At 38.4% G+C, this 20731-nt stretch overlaps 1 non-coding gene across 1 annotated transcript; it reads left to right on the top strand.

The window, feature by feature from the left end:
* Positions 1-1326: 1326 nt before the first annotated feature.
* LOC115063267 lies at positions 1327-1433 on the top strand. Its single transcript, XR_003843133.1, has one exon. It is a non-coding gene; the product is annotated as a U6 spliceosomal RNA (small nuclear RNA).
* The last annotated feature ends 19298 nt before the right edge of the window (positions 1434-20731 follow it).

Raw genomic sequence — 20731 nt, 5'->3', positions numbered from 1 at the left:
CTTACAGGCAGTATGAAACCCAGATTTGCTTAGCTAGAGATTATAGGATCATCTCCTTGTCCTAGTCCAGACATCAACCTCCAAAATAATAATAATATTTTAATAAGCTGTATCCCATGCCACAAAACTTGTCAGCCATTTGTTCGGGTGAATAAAGTTTTATTAGACTATATCCTTGTTGGTCTCTTTGGCTCAAAGCTGATTTCTTAATGCAAAAGTGGAGCTGAATTATTGTGACAGAAATAATGATATACAAAGCTTAGAAGTACTTAGGTGTAGAGTCCCTTCCAGGAAATCTTTGCTAATCTCTATGGTGCAGAGTACTAGCTGTGCCATGTGTTTCTTTCCTTCCAGCTAGTCTTCATGTCTCTAGTATGCGAAGGAAAGATGCTGTGATACTTCTCTTCAAGGACTCATCGTAAGGGTTACAGCCAACTCTGATAAATAAAAGGCAGGTAGACAAGAGGAAAACAAGACATTCATCTGACCAAGATTTCTGGTGACACAGGAGCCTTCAGAAATGAGGTTCACAGGAAACTGTCTATTTCTAATGCCTAAGCAACAGGCATGCTGGCAGCTGCACAGCTATATGACAAGACAAAGAGCAACATCGAATGGCAATGGACTGATAAGGGAACACAGCATAGCCTGTCTCCTCAGAGTCAGCTTGTCCTCACTGGTTAGCTTGTCTTCCTCCAAGATATTATTAGACAAGACCCTTCTGAAGCAAGGATCTAAGACTGGAGACCAGCCAAGATATGCTAAAGAATTTATATTTTAGGTGGGTATTCGTGAATATGTTGTAACCCATATTGGCCTCTAACTTACTATGGCCTTGAACTTCCAGCTATACTGCCACCTCAGAATCTAAGTGATGGAATTACCATTGTGAGCCACCACACCTACCCTAGACAATTTCTTTATGGATGGCTCCTGCCATAAAAAGGTAGATAAAAATTAAATGTCTAGATTTCATGGCTATTTGGAGCAGACAGAAATGTTACTATTTCTATGGTTTGCTTTAAGGAAGAGAAATGTTAGTATCTATTAATAACTTCAAGAAAGAAATGAAGAGAGAATAGAGGAGAGCATGGGATCAGTGAGATCTTCTGAGGATCTACAAATATCTTTCGGTTTAAAGGATTCAGAATGTCAAATTGCTATACTTTAGGGGATCATTTTTCTGAGCTCCAACATCTGCCTTTAACCCCTCCCCTACAGCACCTGTTCCTGGAATTGTTAGCATCATGGTTTGGGTTTTAGCAACCGTAGCAAGCTCGATGCAGCTGCCTGTATTCAATAAGCCAATTAAAGAATTAAATAATAGTGCTCACTTCGGCAGCACATACGCTAAAATTGGAACTATACAGAGAAGATCAGCATGGCCCCTGTGCAAGGATGACACCCAAATTCACGAACTGTTCCATATTTTTTAGTTGAAATCAACCAGACAGAAACAAAGAGCTGGTTCTTTAAGAATATCAACAAGATAGATAAACTTGAGAAAATCAACAAGATAGGTAAACTTTTAGCCAAACTAATTATAGGGCACAGAGACATTATCCAAATTAACAAGATCAGAAATGACAAAGAGAAATAACAGAAACTGAGGAAATTAAAAAAAGATCTTCAGAACCTACTAAAAGAGCTTATATTCCTCAAAACTAGAAAATCTAGATGAAATGGATGATTTTCTAGACATATACCACATACCAAAGTTAAATCAAGATCAGGTAAACTATCTCAACTGCCCCATACCACCTAAGGAAACAGAAATAGTCATCAAAACCCTCTTAAATGGAAAAAAAAAAGCCCAGGGCCAGACAGTTTTAGTGCAGAATTCGCCCAGACCATCAAAGAAAAGCTAATACCAAGCCTTGTCAAACTATTCCATGAAATAGAAACAGAAGGAACACTACCTAATTCATTCTAGGAAGCCAAAGCTACTCTGAGGCCTAAACTACACAAAGACCCAACAAAGACAGAGAACTTCAGACCAGTCTCACTTGTGAATGTCGATGCCAAAATACTCAATAAAATGCTTGCAAACTGAATCCATGAACACATCAAAACGATCATCCACCAAGATCAAGTAAAGCATCATCCCAGGGATGCAGGGATGGTTCAATATAAAAAAAAAACGATCAATGTGATCCACTGTATAAACAAACTCAAGGAAAAAATCCACATGATCATCTCGTTAGATGCTAAAAAAAGCCTTTGACAAAATACAACACCCCTTCATGGTAAAAGTATTGGAGAGATCAGGAATTTGTGGCACATACCTAAATAATAATAAAAGCAATATATAGCAAACCAACAGCAAACATTAAATTAAGTGAAGAGAAACTAGAAACAATCCCACTAAAATCAGAGACAAGACAACGATGCCCACTATCTATTTGATATAATACTTGAAGTCCTAGCCAGAACAACTAGACAACAAAATTGGAAAGGAAGAAGTCAAAGTATCACAATTTGCAAATGATATGATAGTATGCATAAGCAACCCCCTCCCCACTAGAAAACTCCTATAGCTGATAAACAACTTCAGCAAAGTGGCTGGATATAAAATTCACTTAAACAAATCAGTAGCCTTCCTTTACACAAATAATAAAGAGGCTGAAAAAGAAATTAGGGAAACAGCACCCATCACAATAGCCAGAAATAGTATAAAATATCTTGAGACACAAAGTGGGAAAGAGCCTCTAATTCATTCTCATAGGGGGAAATTTCCTGAACAGAACACCAATGGCTCAGTCTCTAATATCAACAATCAATAAATGGGACCTCTTGAAGCTGAAAAGCTTCTGTAAGGGAGAAGACACCATCAATAGAACAAACTGGCAACCTACAGATTGAGAAAAAAATCTTCATTGGCCCTTCATTTGATAGAGGGCTAATATCCAAAATATATAACTCAAGAAGTTAACCTCCAAAAAACCAAATAACGCAATTTAAAAATGAGGTACAGGACTAAACAGAGAATTCACAACACAGGAATCTCAAATGGCCAAGAAGCACTTAAAGAAATGTTCAAAGTCCTTAGTCATCAGAGAAATGCAAACCAAAATGACCCTGAGATTCCACCTCACACTAATTAGAATGACTACAATCAAAAACTCAAGTGACAGCACATTCTGGCAAGGATGTGGAGAAAAAGGAACACTCCTCCATTGCTGGTGGGATTGGAAACTGGTGCAACCACTCTGGAAATCAATGTGGCAGTTCCTCAGAAAATTGGAAATAGATCTACCTGAAGACCCTGCTATATCACTCTTGAGCATATGCCCAAAAGATGTTCCACCATACCAAAAGGACATGTGCTCCACCATGTTCCTTGCTGCTTTATTTGTAATAGCCAGAAGCTGAAAAGAACCCAGATATCACTCAACCAGAAGAATGGATACCAAAAATATGCTTCATTTATACAATGGAATACTATTTAGTTATTAAAAATGAAGACAGGCAAATGGTAGAAAATATCATCCTGAGTAAGGTAACTCAAACCCAAAATGACATACATTGTATGTACTCACTGATAAGCGGATATTAGCCCAAAATGTACAGAATACCTAGGACACAACCCACAGACTGTAAGAAAGTTAACAGTTAGAAAGGCCCAAGTAAGGATGCTTCAATTCTACTTAGAAGGAAGAAGGAAATAATCATGAGAGGCAGAGGGAGGGAGGGAGCTAGGAGGGAGAGAAGAGGGGGAGGGGGAGGGGGAAAGGGAACCGGATCAGGTACGGAGGGGGGACAGAAGAGAAGCCAGAGGGCCAAGAGAATGAGTGGAGGTAGGAAGCATTGGGGGGTAGGGGCTCTAGAATGTACCAGAGACCCGGGAGGTGAGAGACAACCAGGACTCAATGGGGATGACCTTAGCCAAAATGCCTAACATTGGTGAGAGAGAACTCAAAGAGCCCACCTCTGGTAGATAGATAAGGGCCTCAAGAGGAGGAATGGGTTACTAACCCACAGTCAAAATTTCTGATGCAGAACGGTTAGAACGGTTCCTTGTCTAAAAGAACTGCAGGGACAAAAATGGAGAAGAGACTGAAGGAAAGGTAGTCAAATAACTGGCACAGCTTGGGATCTATCTCATGGAGGGGCACCAAGGCCTGACATTATTACTGGTGCTATGCTCTGCTTACAGACAGGAGCTTGGCATGGCTGTCCCCAGAGAGGCCCTAACAGCAGCTGACTGAGACAGATGCAGATACTTACAGCCAACCACTTGGCTGGAGTTGGGGACACCTGTGATTGAATTAGGAGAAGGATTGAAGAAGCTGAAGNGGAGGGCAACTCCATAGGAAGACCAGCAGTCTCAACTAACAGACTCTGGAAGCTCCCAGAGACTGAGCCAACAACCAGGCGGCATACATGGACTAATCCAAGGCCTCTGGCACAAATATAGCAGAGGACTGCCTGGTCTGGCCTCAGTGGGAGAAGATGTGCCTAATCCCTGAGAGACTTGAGGCCCCAGGGAAAGGGGAGGTCTGATGGGGGGAAGCACCCTCTCAGAGGCCAGGGGGAGGAGGACTGGGGTGAGGAACTGAGGGAGGGGGACTGAGGGGGACAACAACGGCAATGTAAATAAATAAGATAATAAAAAAATTTAAAAATTAATAATAGTGAAGAGCAGAAAAAGATTCATTCAATGTGAGCACACTGAGAAGAACAAAGAAAGACATCTGGTGACTCCACAAACCCACCACTGGGGTGCTGACATGAGGTTTAGTCTTTAAAAGAAGAAAAATCTGGGCATGGTGGCACACACTTTTTTCCTACTGCTTGGGAGCCATGTGTAGGTTGATCTCTGTGAATTCCAGGCCAGCTGGAGCTACAGGGTGAGACCCTGTCTAATAAGTAGAAGACGAGAGGTATGTGTAACTAGCCCATCCTAGTCCAAGTATGGTCTTACACTCAACTACCCATAAGTATCGGTTACATTCTTTTCTGCAAAGTATCAGAGTCATGTGAAGCCTCCTTCTGAAAGGCCAGGTCCTGCCTGTACACTTTTTTCTTCTTCTACCACAAGATTCCAGGGTAAACTGCTATTTCTTGAGTCTATTGTCTAATCCAAAGAGTGGGGCGCAAGAGTTCTCCCTTAAAGTATCTTCCCTCCTGCCAAGATAGTTATTATAAGTCTAAAATCAATTCATAAAAGGTAGTCATTTCAGAATGAAACCAAGAGTTGTAAGATCTCTGTATTCAAAAATTCTGGAGGGGACTGAATCCTCGGTATCGTGCCCTTTATCCTTCTATCCTTGTTTGAGGAAAATTGAAATAGAAGAGTCAAATATATATATATATATATATATATATATATATATATAGAGAGAGAGAGAGAGAGAGAGAGAGAGAGAGAGAGAGTAAATTTTTAAAATCCCGAATCACTTACAGACAAAAATGTAGAAGAAAAGACTTCAGCATACACATGATACACATGTGCATGCGTACACATGCACGCAGGCACACAGGCATGCACACACACAAGCACACACAAATATTGAGAGCAGCAGTCTACTAAGAAAATCTGATTCTGAAACACAGAGCTTTGTCTTGGGTCTTGAAACATCTTAAGCCACCTTACTTCTCCTTTCTAGCCATAGGCTTGGCTATGGCTTGAAGAGGATTTCTTAAAATTCTCTCCACCATTTTTTGTGTCTTGTTTCTCACCTATGGAAAAATCTAGGTCCCTAAAATAGAGAGAAGGAAAACAAATCTAGCTGGATCCCAGCTTTGTGGACTTTCTACAAAGTAACCTAAGCAGAGGCAGAATGTGGAGGTGGCCTGAAGGAAGAAGAGTAGCAGTTGGGCACTCAACACTGCAAGAGTTCCCTCTCAAGGCAGCAGTCCCTGCTATCATGTTGGTCCTCTAGTCCAAAGTGGATTTGCCCTCAAAGCGTGCAAACCATTTAAGCAAGAGAGCAGGAGGCAGAGAGGGAAAGAGTTCAAAAGAAGGCTGTTTTAATGTCTAGGAGAGATGCAATGAGCACCTTTTGGGTAAGGGGATGAGAAGATGGAGAAAATGGCCCACAATCAACATATAAATCCTAACAGGCCATTGTGAAAGGGCTACAGTAACGGTAGGAAAACTGCTCTGACAGGCCAACTTTGAAGTAAATAATGGTTCAAATCACATAGCTTATGGCACACATAGCAGTACTGAACGCCAGAAGAACTGGGCAAATCAGTCATCCTCCACTCTGAGTAACACACCCACAGAGGTGCTGCCAGCTGGGACACACAGGTTCTCAGCAGCCCTCAAGTCATTTTCATTCCATTAAAGCTGAACAGCCTAGACCAACAAGCTTTTACACAAAGAATTCTACTCTATTCTAGCTGTTTTATTTTAGACATGGTCATTTCTTTATCTGCTTTTTTCCATAGGTAGCATGACCCTGAGGTCATTGCACTAAACTTGTATATTAATCTGTGACCCTAGTATAGGGCATGTTCTTTGGGAATATATAGTCAGTTATTCAAGAATGGATGAAGTATGTATTCATATCTCTTTATTATTCTTAAAAGATATAAATACTCATGACCTTAACTAATTTTCAATCTAAAAATATTAGTCTTTTCAGGATCAATAATCGTGCAGTGTAAACTAGAGACAAGGACTGAGGAGGTGGTTCAGTCAGTAAAGGACTTGCCATGTAAACATGAGGACCTGAATTTGGAGCCCCAACCCCTGCATTTAAAAAGCCAAGAACAACTGTCTGTAAACCCAGCACTAGAGAAGGTTGAAAGAGTCTGATCCCTGACACTTATTGGTCAGTCAGGATAGCTAAATGGATGACTTCCCAGATCAGTGAATAAAGTGAAGAGCCATCAAAGAAGATACCCAATGTTGATCTAGCCCTATAGATGTGTTCACACATCTATACAAACAAGTACATACACTACAGGAAAACATAAAATAAAATAAAATAAAATAAAATAAAATGCTCACAAACACAAATCAGCACAAGCCAATCCTCAATAAACTGGAGGGGGGACTTCCCACCAGTGTTTTTTATATATATATATATATATATTTCTCACTATTCAAAGTTACAACAGAAAGGTTTTGACCAAGCCAGCAATCCTGTGGAGAGTAGAGAGTAAAGACTCCCCTGGATTTGGTTAGTGCACCAGAAATAATTGAATAGTTTAAACCATGCCTGCCTTGTGCCTTAGCCAGACTTTATATTAAAACAATGGAAATGCACAAATGTGTCTAGGGAGTCATTTATGCACTGGAGTGCCATATAAGAAACCCAATTGCATATAATGAAGTGTATAATGCACATAAACTTTTAATGAAGAGTAAAAGTATTGCCAGGCCTCTTCAGGAGCAGCTCTTGGCCCCTCCTTTCCCTTGAGAGCACCCCACTTAAAGGAAAGGGTTAAGCCAGCTGTTCCACAGCTGTAGATGGAATGCTGGTAGGAATTAAGGGAATGGAGGCATGGGGCTGGACTGTAGTGGATGGTTCAAGCTTGTCTTGAGGTGCCTGATTAGCCTCGGCAAAAAAGCAGGTTACTGATCGATCGCAAAGTTCTGGGTGAGCTTAGTGTGTCTCACTAGAGTACCTGTACTGTAGTGAATGGTTTAGGTAACTGAGTCAGACAGATCAAGAATTGGATCCTAGCCCTCCTGCTTATTGCCTATGTAAGCTTGGACAAGTTACTCCACTTCCCTTAATTACAGTCTGGACAGGGAAACAAAAAGAGCTCTTACTTTTCCTGGTGGTGTAAAATTCAGTGAAATAATGCAAATGAAGGTGCCCTGGACTTACCAAGAGCTCAAGAAACGATAGCTGATGTCATTTTCATTATTAAAATCCACCCCCTCCTAGGGGACAGACTAATTCACATACCACTGCTGCTGCTGCTTCACAGTTAAGATATTTGGTTGCCAAGGAAACTGTACAACACAGAAATGCTCCAATAAAATGCCCATCCACTATTATTAGCTGAGGGTTAAATCCCAAATCCTATGAGCTGGGCTTTAGGACATGGAAGCCTGAGAAGCACAGAGACAAGGACAACCTAAAAACTCTTTCTAGTGTTTACTATATTAGATTTAGAATTTAACAAGCTACCCCCCAATGCTATCTTTGAAAATAGCTATTTAGTACACAGCTCTGTGGGTCAGTGATATGGGTGCTGCTACATGGCTCTTTTGCTGGTCTTGGCTGAACTGGTTCATGTATCTGTAGTTAACTCGAGTCACTGGCTTTACATGTCTGGGACTTGGCTGGGAGTCAATGAGTATAACAGAGGGAACTGGTTCATGTGTCTTTAATCATCTACCCTCCTAATCTGAGCTTCCAAGAACAAGAAGAAAGAAAGTCCCAGTGCACACATGTGTTTCAAACTATTGGTTGTGCCATGTTTGTTAACACGCTGTTGGACACAGCAAGTCAGTTCCAAGCCAGATTTAAAGAGTGAAGAGATCAATTTATATTTTGTTCGTGGCGATCTGGTCTAGCCTACATTTACCATTGCATGGATGGTAGGAGACTCCAGAGGCTAAGGGAAATAAATTACTTATGGTCATTGTTAAAGTTGACTTCACTGCCCCTCCAGACTTTGTCTCCTTACCCTTATTGCCTTCACTCATTCTGCTGCGCACTGGTGGCATGTGTATTCTCACTTGTGGTTTTGTGCACAGTGTCCTCTCTGCTTGGAATATTCTAACCTCAGAAATTAACATGCTACCACCTTCAAGGACAAACCCAAAATAAGATAGGATTGAGGGACTGTGCACAGCCAGCCAGTTACAAACTATAGTGGAATCCTTGACTGTGTGTGCTCCAAGAGATGATTCTCTCCCTTGGTAAACTTTAATGGCTTCTTGAATAGCCCCAGCCACTTCATGGATAAAGCTACCTCTTTCATCCACCTCTGATTTTTAGCAACTTTATTATAATACATTTGAGGCACAATAGAACTTATCTGTCTAAAGTGTACAATTCAGAGCCCTTTAGTATAGTCACAGATATGAACAACTAATGACAATCCTTTCTAGAACATTTTCTTCACCTGAAATACATCTTAGAACCCTTACAATGTCACAACGCCCATTCTCCCTACCCAATATTCTACTGTAAGCAGCCACTAAACTACCTTGTAATTCTATACTTATTCTATTCTGAGAATTTCTACTAATCAAATCATAATGTGATCCATTTGTACTTCCTTCTGTTAGTATAATGTTTTAAAGTTTTATCTTTTTTGTAGTATGCAAGGATATGACATAATGACTTTAAATGGCTCAGTAATACTCCACTGTAAACATTTTGTTCAAAAACAAAAGAGTTAACATTTTGGTTGTTTCTATCTTTTGTTTTTCAGAAATAAAATATTTCCTAATGTGCAAGTTTTTTGGTACATGATTTTAAATCTCATAGGTAAAGATTATGTGAGCACAATTATAAGTTTATAGGGTTAACACTATGCTACATGTTTTTTAGAAATGGCTGAACTTTTGCTTAGGAGTTGTGCCACTTGATATGCCCTCCAGCAGTTTACATGGGTGCCAGTTTATCTACAGCCAGTGCTATGTTCTGTCTTCATTTAAATGCGATGTGATGTTTTATTGTGATTTTTAAATACAGGGGTAAGCATCTTTCCTGGAGAAGTGGCTACTTGGTGTGCTTACCTGAGCTTAATATGAGTAGTTATTTCATTATTGTGCTATGAATTAACTTTCTACATCCTAAGAACACATCATTTTTTAAAAAGCTTAACTTTACTTTTGTTTTATGTGCATGAGTGCTTCAGCTGTTTGTATGTAAGTGAACCACGTGTTTGTAGCCCCCTTAGAGGCAAGAAGAATTGGGTTCTCTAAAACTGGAGATACAGGTAGCTTTGGTGGGGGCTATAAAGAGATCCCGAGTCCTCTGCAATATCGGCAAATACCCTTATCAGTTGAGTCATCTCTTCAGCTGCTATGTAACATCCTTTATTACACATATCATATGCCAATGTTATCTGACATTTTTGAGTGCCATTCAAGGCATAAATTTTGATGAAGTCAGATTATCTGTTTTCTTTTAGTGCTTCTGCTTCTGCTGGCATAGCTGAGAATCAGTTGCCAAATCCAACATCATCAAGAGGCATCACTGTTTTCTTCTAACAGTAATAAATCATAATGTTCATTCTTACATTTTAGCCAATGAGCTCCCCTTCCCTTTTTAAAATTTGAGATGATGTTTCACCAAATTGTCCAGATGGAACTGAATCTTAGATTCAAATGATTCTCTTCCCTCAGCTCTGAGGTATCTGGGATTACATAGATATACCAATATACCCCATTTTGAGTTTGACTTTGTATACAATATGAGACACTGGTCCAGTTACATCCTGTTGTGTGGGCATATCCAGATTTTGCAGTACCATTCCCTAAATACACCTACATTTTTCTCTGAAACAATCTTGCTATCTGTGGTGGTTTGAATAAGAATGGCCCCCAAAAGCTCATATATTTGAATGCTTGGGCCCAAATTAGTGGGGTCTTTTTGGAGAAGGTGTGTCACCCTTTTGAGGTTTTAAAAGCCCATACCATTCCCAGTTCTCAGTCCCTCTGCCTCGTGTTTGATGTCTAAACTGTAAGCTCTCAGCTACTGCTCTAGCACCATGCTGTCATGTTCCCTACAATGATGACAATGAACTCACCCTCTGAAAGTGTAAGCCTAATAAACTCAGGCTCTATAAGTTCCTGTGCTCCTCATGTCACAGCAACAATAAGTAGCTAAGGCAGCATCCTTGTCATCCTGGAGACAGGTATGGGTTTATTCTTGGACACTTGATGCCATTCCACTGGGCTAGATATCTCCATCCTTCCGGTTGGTGCTTCATGACTTCATGCTTCAGTCCTAGGTCTCTGAGTTTCCCCTCTTGCTGGGTCACTTTGCCTGTTCTTTCAGGTTTTGCAGGTCCTGGACCTTTTGTAAGAGTTCTCTTAGCTGGGGATAACCATATATTTCTCAGTTGGTACAGCATGTGTTTGCCTATAACACACATAAAACCCAGGTTTCAATCCCAAGCACAGAATAAAGTGGGAATATTGGTATACCCTGTGTTCCTAGAACTCTGTATGCTGAGGGAGGAGGGCCAAGGTCACTCTTGGCTACATAGTGAGTTGAAAGCCACCTCAGTCTATGTGAGACCCTGTTTCAAAAAGAAAAAAAAAGGCTCCTAACTGACTTTACCCTGAAGATCCACACTGACCCCTCCTAGAAAGGGAAATCATCAAGAAACAGAACAAGAACTCACCCTTTCTCTCCATACGGCTCTGATTCTTGTTATCACATATTCTCCCAGCCTTTTAACTTCTTAAGACCATAGACATGGACTTGTGATATCTCGGGCATCTATCACATTCTTACTTTCAATATCTCCAAAACTCCAAGAAGTATGTCAAGCTGTCAAAATGTCTTTTCTAGGTCCACTCATTTGACATAAGGGATGAAAAAAACCTTTGTATCTTTGTGGCAATCATTACACTCAATAACTCTGCACGGGAACTCATTCCCGCTCACTCACCATATCCCTCCCCCTTGTGTGTGTCTGTTTGTATGTGAAATAAAAAGATTTGTCTTTTTAATATCCTAAAGATATTAAACCTAGGATATCAGATTCTCATTTTAGCAACCCTCCATGAATGAATGAATGTGTGGATGTATATTATCTTTCTTCCCTCCCCTCGTTGTCACCTTTTAATTTAATTAGTTGGCCACCACCATGTAGCCAAAGTTAATTAATGTTGATCAGCAATCTGCCATGACAAGCTGAAGAGTCAAATACCATAACGAAAATATTAAAAATTCATTAGTATAACCTCTTGATCAAAGTAAATGATTTAAAATATTTGACAAGATTTCTGATTTCATGATGATAAAAATATTTCTGTCATATATATATATATATATATATATATATATATATATATATATATATCATGCCCCCTCCCTACATGGCTCAGGGAACATTGCAGAAGGGGCTGGAGATCAGATTCTGTTTTAAAAATGGTTGATTTGATCAAAACACATTATATAGCCAGTAAAATGGCTCAGTTGATAAAGGTGACTGCTGCCAAGCCTGATAATCCCAATGACTCTGGCTTTGGCATCCATGTGGTGGAGATATATATATATATATATATATATATATATATATATATATATATATATATGCATACATACACACATATATACATGTATACAGACCTACAGACAGACATATACGTATCCACACATAGAATGCTTAGAGCAAAGCTCCAACACGCAGGCTTTAACTATTCCACACATACATATATAAATACACACAATCAGTGGATGGAAAGAACAGTGGTCCAACCTCCATTCACACAGACTTTACACGCACACATAGTTGATGGATGGGAGAGACAATGCTCCAGCTACACCATCTTTTATTCTTTCTTCCATTGCTTATATATCCCAGCAAAATCTTTCAAGAAGTATATGATTACAATGTGATTATGTGTTAGTTTTCTTCCAGTAAATGATTATGATTATGAAAAATATTGTGTTTTCCAATAACTTTATAAGAAATAACATTACATAGCACAGGTAAAGAAACAAATTATTCTTTTAAAACACCAATACATTTATAACCAAGCAGCTGGTTATAGATTAACAAAGCGTAAGCAAGCAAAATAGTTTCCTCAGCCAGTTTATTTTACTGGCAGACAGTAAATTGCAGTTACAAAGATAGAAGTAATTATTTTATTATTTGCCTTTAAAAGTAATCTTGTAAGAATCTAAGCTTTTATATAAAGATCAGTCCTATCTACCATAAATCCTCAAAGTGCATATCTGCTCATCAGCAATTCTTATTAAATTGTATCAGGAAGCTAAGGGCAAAAATGGGCATAAGAAATCCATCATCACCAGTCCAGCTTCAGTGAGAGTCACATCAGCCAGTGCTGCCATTCATTGTCCTTGTTCCCTGACAATAAACGGCCCCTAGCCTAACTGATAAGAGTGTGCCTTTCTGAACTTCATATTGCTCCCTAAGATTCTCTACATCAGAGCCAATAGTAAAAACACCTGGACTTATCTTTACTATCAATTTTATTTTTCCAAATGCTTTCTAAGTCTGGCAGTCATTGCTGACAATCTGCGTCTCTGAGCTCTTCCCTAGGGTGGTGATTGAGTCATTAATCTGCTCCAGCAGTGGTGCCTGAAGGAGATCAGGCACTATTATTGTGAATGCTAGAGATACTGCCCAGTGAGGGGCTGGAAGCCCCTTAGAGTTTTCATATAACTCTTAGATGAAGAGGGATGTGAGGGCAGCAAGCAGAGCAGAACTCCATAAGAGCATGAATTCCTCAGGACAAATAGTCCTCAGGGCTGTGCCCATACTGAGGCCCACCCATGTGGCTGTGGTAACCAGTGGGCTGCATTCCATGAGTTCTAAAGCCATTTGTCATTCCTCCTGCGTGGCCCTCGGCATGGTAAGCTGAGTTCAATCCATAGGACCAAAATGATAGGAGGATAGAACTAACTCCTGTGTGTTGACTTCACCACCACATGCACCATAATAAGTATATGGACAAATACATAAATAAATAAAACATAATAAAAATTATAATCTCAAAAATAAAAGAAACAAATTTGTAAAATCTTGTTTGCTAACACACATATACATGCACAACCATAAAGACATTTGGAGACAATTTGGGTAGTTTGAATATTGTCTGGGCTTAACTAAACTGAAAATGCTATTATTAGCTTAAAATTATAAAGCATTATATACACATATGAAATCATCAAATAGTGAGTTGGAAATATACTTGTTTGCTCTCTTAAACAGGTAATGCAAATCCAACAAGGAAAGCAAAAGTGACAGAACTTTATAACATCTAGCCTCTAAAAGCGATGCTAACTGTTCCCTAGAAGTTTTTACACTGATGCTCATATCAGCTGTTATTTCCTTTCCTCTTGGACATGTATTAGGTATCTATTTGCCTATGAGCATTATAGTATGGTCAACATGAGATTCTTAGTTGTCAGCACAAGCTTTAAGAGCAATAGCGCTTCCTTCCTTTTGGAACCTGGGCAGCATCTAGTAAGAGTCCAAGTGGAATAGTATTAGATTGGAGAAAAAGCAAAGGTCCTCTGGTTGAAGTTTCAAGTGAACTTACAGTTCACTGTTATTCACTGGCTTTCTGCAATGTATATACGTGAGCCATTCTAGTTCTTTTACACATCTGATGATTGTATTCTCAAATGAAACCTTGCAGAGTAGAAACCACATAATTCACAGGGCCTTGGGGAATGGATGTGATTGTTGACTAAACTGGCCATGTTTTGTAATAGTTACTATGTTATAGTTAAATGGTCAAAACACTAGCATAAAACTGGAGCACTAAACCACAGTGTTTATATGTACAAATTCACGTAAAGGGCTAGTGAACGGTGATTTATTCTGGAAGATGAAAGGCAAAAGAACAGTGCAAATTTCAGAATGGAAATTATTCACACAATAGAACTTTTCTACGCTTCAGCAAGTGTGTGGCAAAGGCTGTTTCAGATGTGCAATGGTTCTTCCTTTCCACTTTAAACAGCTTTACAACGAAGATACAAAGCCGATAAAAACAGAAGACATAGAAACCAGGAGGAAAAAAATCTCAACATATTGTAGACAAAGTGGAGTACCATGATATCAGACTAGAGGGAGTGACTAGGGGGATTCAGAGGGGTTAGTAAATGAATTTTTGAAAATCTGAAGAGTTGAGGTAAAATTTCCAAAGAAACAGATTGATCACAAACAAGACAGCTTTATACTAGGGAATTTGATAGAGCAGAGGGAGGGTAAGAAACTAATGATTTTCATTAAACATCTTTCAGAAGTTTTGGACTTTTTGGAAACACATTAAGGTAAACTTCGATTTAAAAGCCATGTATTTAAGAATAAGTGCATAAGTGTACTTAACTGGAACTTCTTCCTAGAGCTTTCAGGAGATACAATGATTAATTAGTGTTGGCCAGTGTTAAATTTCTCTAAGTTCAAAATGTTCTTTCAATGTTACATGGATTTTCTGTGATATGCTCAACGAGGTAACCCTTCATTTTAAGCTACATCACGAACTTTATGAAGACATCAGAACTTATCAATGCATACTACATTTCTTCTATAGTTTTATAAAATTACCAGACATCAAAACAGCCTTGTAAATACAACCTAATTAAGGAAAAGATGAGTGACTATTCTCCGATAAGGAATCTGTACTTTCACTTCTTTTTATATATAGAACATAAATTGACCCACTCCCAGCTAAAATGTGTAGAAATTGTAGACAGATTAACCATTGAAGATTCAACTTAAAATCAGAGGTATAATTATAAATTTAATAATATATTAGCTTTTTAAGAACAGTATTACACTCCCAGAGTAGAAAACAATTTATAACATATTGGATTTTCACCTAAAGTTTATAGAAGACTATGTAAGGAAATGGATAATCTGCTGGTTGATGAAGACTGAGAAGTCACAGCAATACTGAAAGTCTAGCTCAACAGTCAATGTGGTCTAATCTTAGCATGCCTGTATGTCTATAACACTAACAAATAGAGGAGCTTGCAAGGCTCATGCCTGCTAGAAACCTCAGAGTTCGAATTACCTACTAAGCCCTTTCCTTGTGAACAACGACGACTAAAGTTACCAAAATGAGAACATGATCATGGTTCCAGTGGTCTTTTTATATTTGTCTTCAAATTTCACATATACATATGTGTGCATGTTTACACACCCCATGTGTAGAGAAGCCTATCATTAAAAATGTAACCACTGTGGGACTGTTACTCACTTTTATGAACTCGAGACCACCCTCATAACTTTTATGACTTCCTAACTATAATTCTCTTGTAAAGATTACTTTAATATTTTTCTTTACTGGTACATATTCATTGCATACAGTGATAGTTTTCATAAGGATATTTTCAAGAAGTATATCATGTTCTTTAAGCATATTCATCCTCCCCCTCCTCTTCTGTGTCACACACACGTCTACATGATCAATTGTGGATTTATAGAACCTACAAATGAGATATCCCTTATTGAGTGAAGGCTCTAATTGAAGTGGGACTTATAGACTCGGTGTATGTGTATAGGAGAGATGAGGTATTTGTGTTTTTCTGAATCATGCCATGGCTTCTCTTTTTTCTTTTTTGCAAGTAATATACATTATTTTATTACAAATTTAAAAAACAAAAACAAAAAATGCAACATCCTTTAAAAAATTCTTTTTACTGGTAATACAATTTCCTATGAAGTTTTTTTGATACCATAAGAAATTAAAGAAACCATTAACTATTTAGAAATGTTCAATATCAAAAGCTTTAAATCTAACTGTTGTAGCCCCTGCAAAAGCTACACACTCTTTTTCAAAAGTATTTTCTCTACAAAGAATCTCATCACCTATATAAAACTCTGTACAGTTTTTATACTGAAGCTGTGCCATGGCTTTTTCTATTCATCAAATCTTTAATGGTCTCTATGCCTCGGGAAGGGTAAGATGTAGGAAAGCTGAGACCATAAGAGGAAGAAAAAGGTACCCAAACACACAGTGGCTGAAGGTACTAAACCTCACTTTTTTCAACTACTTTCCATCGCACCTTTAAACCCAACCCTAAATCCATAGGCTTCCTTTATGCCTAATGGCATGGAACATAGCCAAAAAGTTGTTCAGTTCTTTGCTGATGAGGATGAGGGACATATGACTTTAATATATCTCAATATAGTAGGGACTCAGTGGTGCATGACTTACTTACACAAAGGCAATTTCTTTTCTGCAATTGGCAAAAGCCTCCCTCAGCCATTCCTAGAAACAGTTCCCTTTATGATGAGATGTGAAGCATTCTTGAATGCTGATGTGCACTTCTATGTCAAACCTTTTGAAACATGGGGTTCTCATCCTTTTTCAAATTTTCTCCTATGCTGGTTGGAATCCTGGCTGCATAATTACATCTCAACTTTGCATGATCTCTGCTGGTTCAATATGAACTTCTTGGCAGGAACCTCTATGAACGATCTTTATTTCTGAATCTGCAGGTCGTTGGATCATTACCATACCACTTGGGCGCAGAGTAGTAAATGTTACAATCCAAACATTTCTCCAGAGGCCAACATGTACATTTGAGGTGAACATAATTTTTGGCCTTTGCTAGTCAGAGCTGATTTAGGCCAAGCTAAATATGATAGGCTCCATATCTATTCCAAGTACTGCCATGTCATCTCCCTGACTGCTAACACTGACTTTAAAAGGTATAGTTTGAGCATATCCCAAAGCACATCTCAGTTTCACAACTCTATACTTCAATCCCAAATGAAATTCCCCCCTCATCCCCCAAAAGAGACTTGCAAATTCTTTTGGGCTTCCATAAAGTAACGAGTGTCTTTTACAAAATTTATTGCTGTGGGCTTAGTTTTGTATTTTTAACTCTTTTCGTTTTATGACACGCTGTAATTACATGCTCAAACCATAGTCTAAATTTATCGTATTGTAGTTTTCTGGTAAAAATACTATGTACTACATACAACATTTATATTTATAAAATCTACAATGGAGGCATAAAGAGGTGTGTTTAGAACTTTCAATTGGGGTGAAAAAATGAATAAAAGAGAGAGAGAAATGAGTTTCAGAATAATTCGATGTCAAAACACATATGTTAATTGCTCTCGTGGATGCCAGTTGATAAAATGATAGAATCGTTATGTATTCACATCCTTTGTGTATGGATGACATGGAATCAAGGAACTCTAGTTTACTCAATAGCCTTGCCAATAACTAGATGACTTGCTGCTTAAATTCCAGTTTGTGACAGCCTTCTTAGATCACTTTCTGTAAAATACCAGATGATTGAAAAAAAAGTGCTATGGTAAATTCTGATGCTCATAAGATAAACACATAAGCTTAAGCTGGTCTATTTATTTTCTCATCTATTTCACAATCAAGATACCTTTCAACCTAAAGCAAGCAGTAAGAGATTACCCAGACAAATACTTACATTTTTTCTTTGAGAGCCAATGCTTCTCTACCATAATTTGGACTCTCCTGCAACTCACTATGTAAATCAGACTAGCTTCAAACTCACAGAAATTTACCTGCTTTTACCTCCTGATTGCTGGTGTTAAAGATATGCAGCAAAATGTTGGCTTAAAATGTGTAAAATGTCAATAATTATTGATAAAATAGCATAATGCCAGAATAGGAATACCATTGAGTTTCAATGGGAGACAGAAATAGCAGCTAATTTATATATAAATTTAATATACAACAAAGAAGACATTAAAGTTATATAAAAGGGAAGCGGTAAGGCTGTTATTAGGTATTTAAGAAGAAACTGATTCCAGATTAATTCCAGATTAATAAAATAGGTTAATATAAATGCTGGAGCCAATGGCTAGGAGTAGATCATTTGTGGGTACTTGTCTAGCATGTAAGGAGTTCAATATCTAACACTGCACCCAAAATATTAAAAACTAGAAGAAAATTCCATTTTGGAGTTAACAAGGCATTTGAGGTCTAGCACCAAACAGAACTATGAAGATAAAAATTACAACTTGACTATATAATTATAAAATAGTCTACATGAAAATAACCCCATACACAAAAATATGTAAATGACAGACTCAGGATTACATCGAATATAAAAATAAAGCAACATGTCAAATACATAGAAAGAGCTTAGAGCTGGGCATGGTGGCACACGCCTTTAATCCCAGCACTCGAGAGGCAGAGGCAGGCGGATTTCTGAGTTCAAGGCCAGCCTGATCTACAAAGTGAGTTCCAGGACAGCCAGGGCTATACAGAAAAACCCTGTCTCGAAAAACCAAAAAAAAAAAAAAAAGAAAGAAAGAAAGAAAAGAAAAGAAAAGAAAGAAAGAAAGAAAGAAAGAAAGAAAGAAAGAAAGAAAGAAAGAAAGAAAGAAAGAGCTTAGAACTAATAATGAAGGAAAAATAAGGAAATAATAAGGACAGCTCATAAAAGAAAAAAAAAACACTAGTATCTAATGAACATTAGGAAGATATGCTCTTACTAGAGAAAGAAATAATCATTAAACAAATTCCACATACAAATTTAAGATACAAATTATAAACTCATAGAAGGTGTTTGTACAAAAGTATGCCATGTTTTTAAAACAAAAATACCCAGTCTCACGGGGGTCGGTCATTAAATGAGCAATTACTTATCAAGCAACCATTGCCTTTTAGGAGCTGCTTAAGTTCTGGGAAATCAGGCATGGTTCTTGTTGAAGGATTTGAATAGAGAAGTGTGTTTGGGGAACTCTTTTTATACAAAGTCTATCTGTTCCTTGCAGAACACCAATAACAAACCAAAGCCCAATTGCAATAAAATCCAATTGGAGGAACCAATCAGTTTACTTGGCTTTACTTACAGGGCATGTGTGAAGGTTTACTTAGAAGAGCAGATGCAAGCAGGAGTGGGTGGGTAGGGGAGCAGGGCCCAGGGAGGGTATAGGGGACTTTCAGGTTAGCATTTGAAGTGTAAATGAAGAAAATATCTAATAATAATAAAAAAGAAGAGCACATGCAAGGCTTCGAGTTTCATCCTCAGAGACAGTGAGGAGGTTAGGAAACGTATGACCAATTCCTATCAGTCTGGTAGGAGTGAAAATGACTGAACCCCTTCTGTTGAAGCATTTGGCAGCACACACCAGGCATGTTAAAAATAAGTCTTTCCAGTGGCCCCATCATTCTACTTCCAAGATTTTATCGTAAGCACGTACTCAGAGAAGTACACAGTTAACAATAATGCTAAATGTACTCAAGCACAAAATAGAAACTTGATGTGATAGGGCAAGTTGGTACGGGGGGGGGCTTCCCCTTATCAGAGGGTAAAGAGAGGGGGGATGGAGAGAGGGGTTGTGTAAGGAGGGGACTGGGAGGAGAGGGGCTACAATCAATCAGGATGTAAAGTGAAAAAATAAGTAAATTAATAAAAAATATGTACTAGTTATCAAGCCCCATTCTTAGAATATCAAATGCATTGATTCTAATTCCCTTAGTTTTCTGAGACTGGTATTACAATATATCATTTTTATTTTGTGTAGAAATATATGAAGGCACATGGTTTCCAAGTCATTAGCTGAAGTTTACAAAGCTTGTGAGTGACAGAGGCAGGATCCGAACCTAATCATCTTGACCCCTAAGCTATAAAGCCTGCCAGGAGGTCTTTGCCACCGCTCTTGTTTATGTATTTGAACTAAGGTAAACTGTCTAAATACATACCAAGAGAGCCGACTTCAATACATCCAGTAGATACTATGCTATCCCCCAACAATTGTAGTGGTAATGGTTATTGCTTTAAAGCTCAAGGACAACTTTATTAGAGGTTAAAGGAAAAGACCCAAGTTAGGGGTGGGGCGTTGGAACCATAAAACCACAGCAGCTGCCTAGAGGAGAAAGGAGAAGAGGGTTTTGTGTTTTGTTTTTTGTGAGGTTTATTTTTTGTTTTATTTTTTTTTCTTTTTTTAAAATAAGATCTTGCTGTTTAACCTGGCCTGGAGGTCAAACAGTCACATTGTGGGGAGGCAGCCTTCATGGAAATAGTAAGGAAGCCCCAAAACTGGGGCGAAAGCCCAGTGGTAAGGAAAGCACAATTAGAAAAGAGACAGAAAGGGACAGTTAGGCTTTTCTGAATAGATATGGGCAGACTTAACCCCAACATGGCTGTGGTCTATATGC

The sequence above is a fragment of the Mus pahari genome, chromosome X (assembly GCF_900095145.1).
Source record: "Mus pahari chromosome X, PAHARI_EIJ_v1.1, whole genome shotgun sequence".
Taxonomy (NCBI): Eukaryota; Metazoa; Chordata; class Mammalia; order Rodentia; family Muridae; genus Mus; species Mus pahari.
Note: the sequence above shows the minus strand (reverse complement) of the source record. Positions and strands in the feature narration are given on the sequence as shown.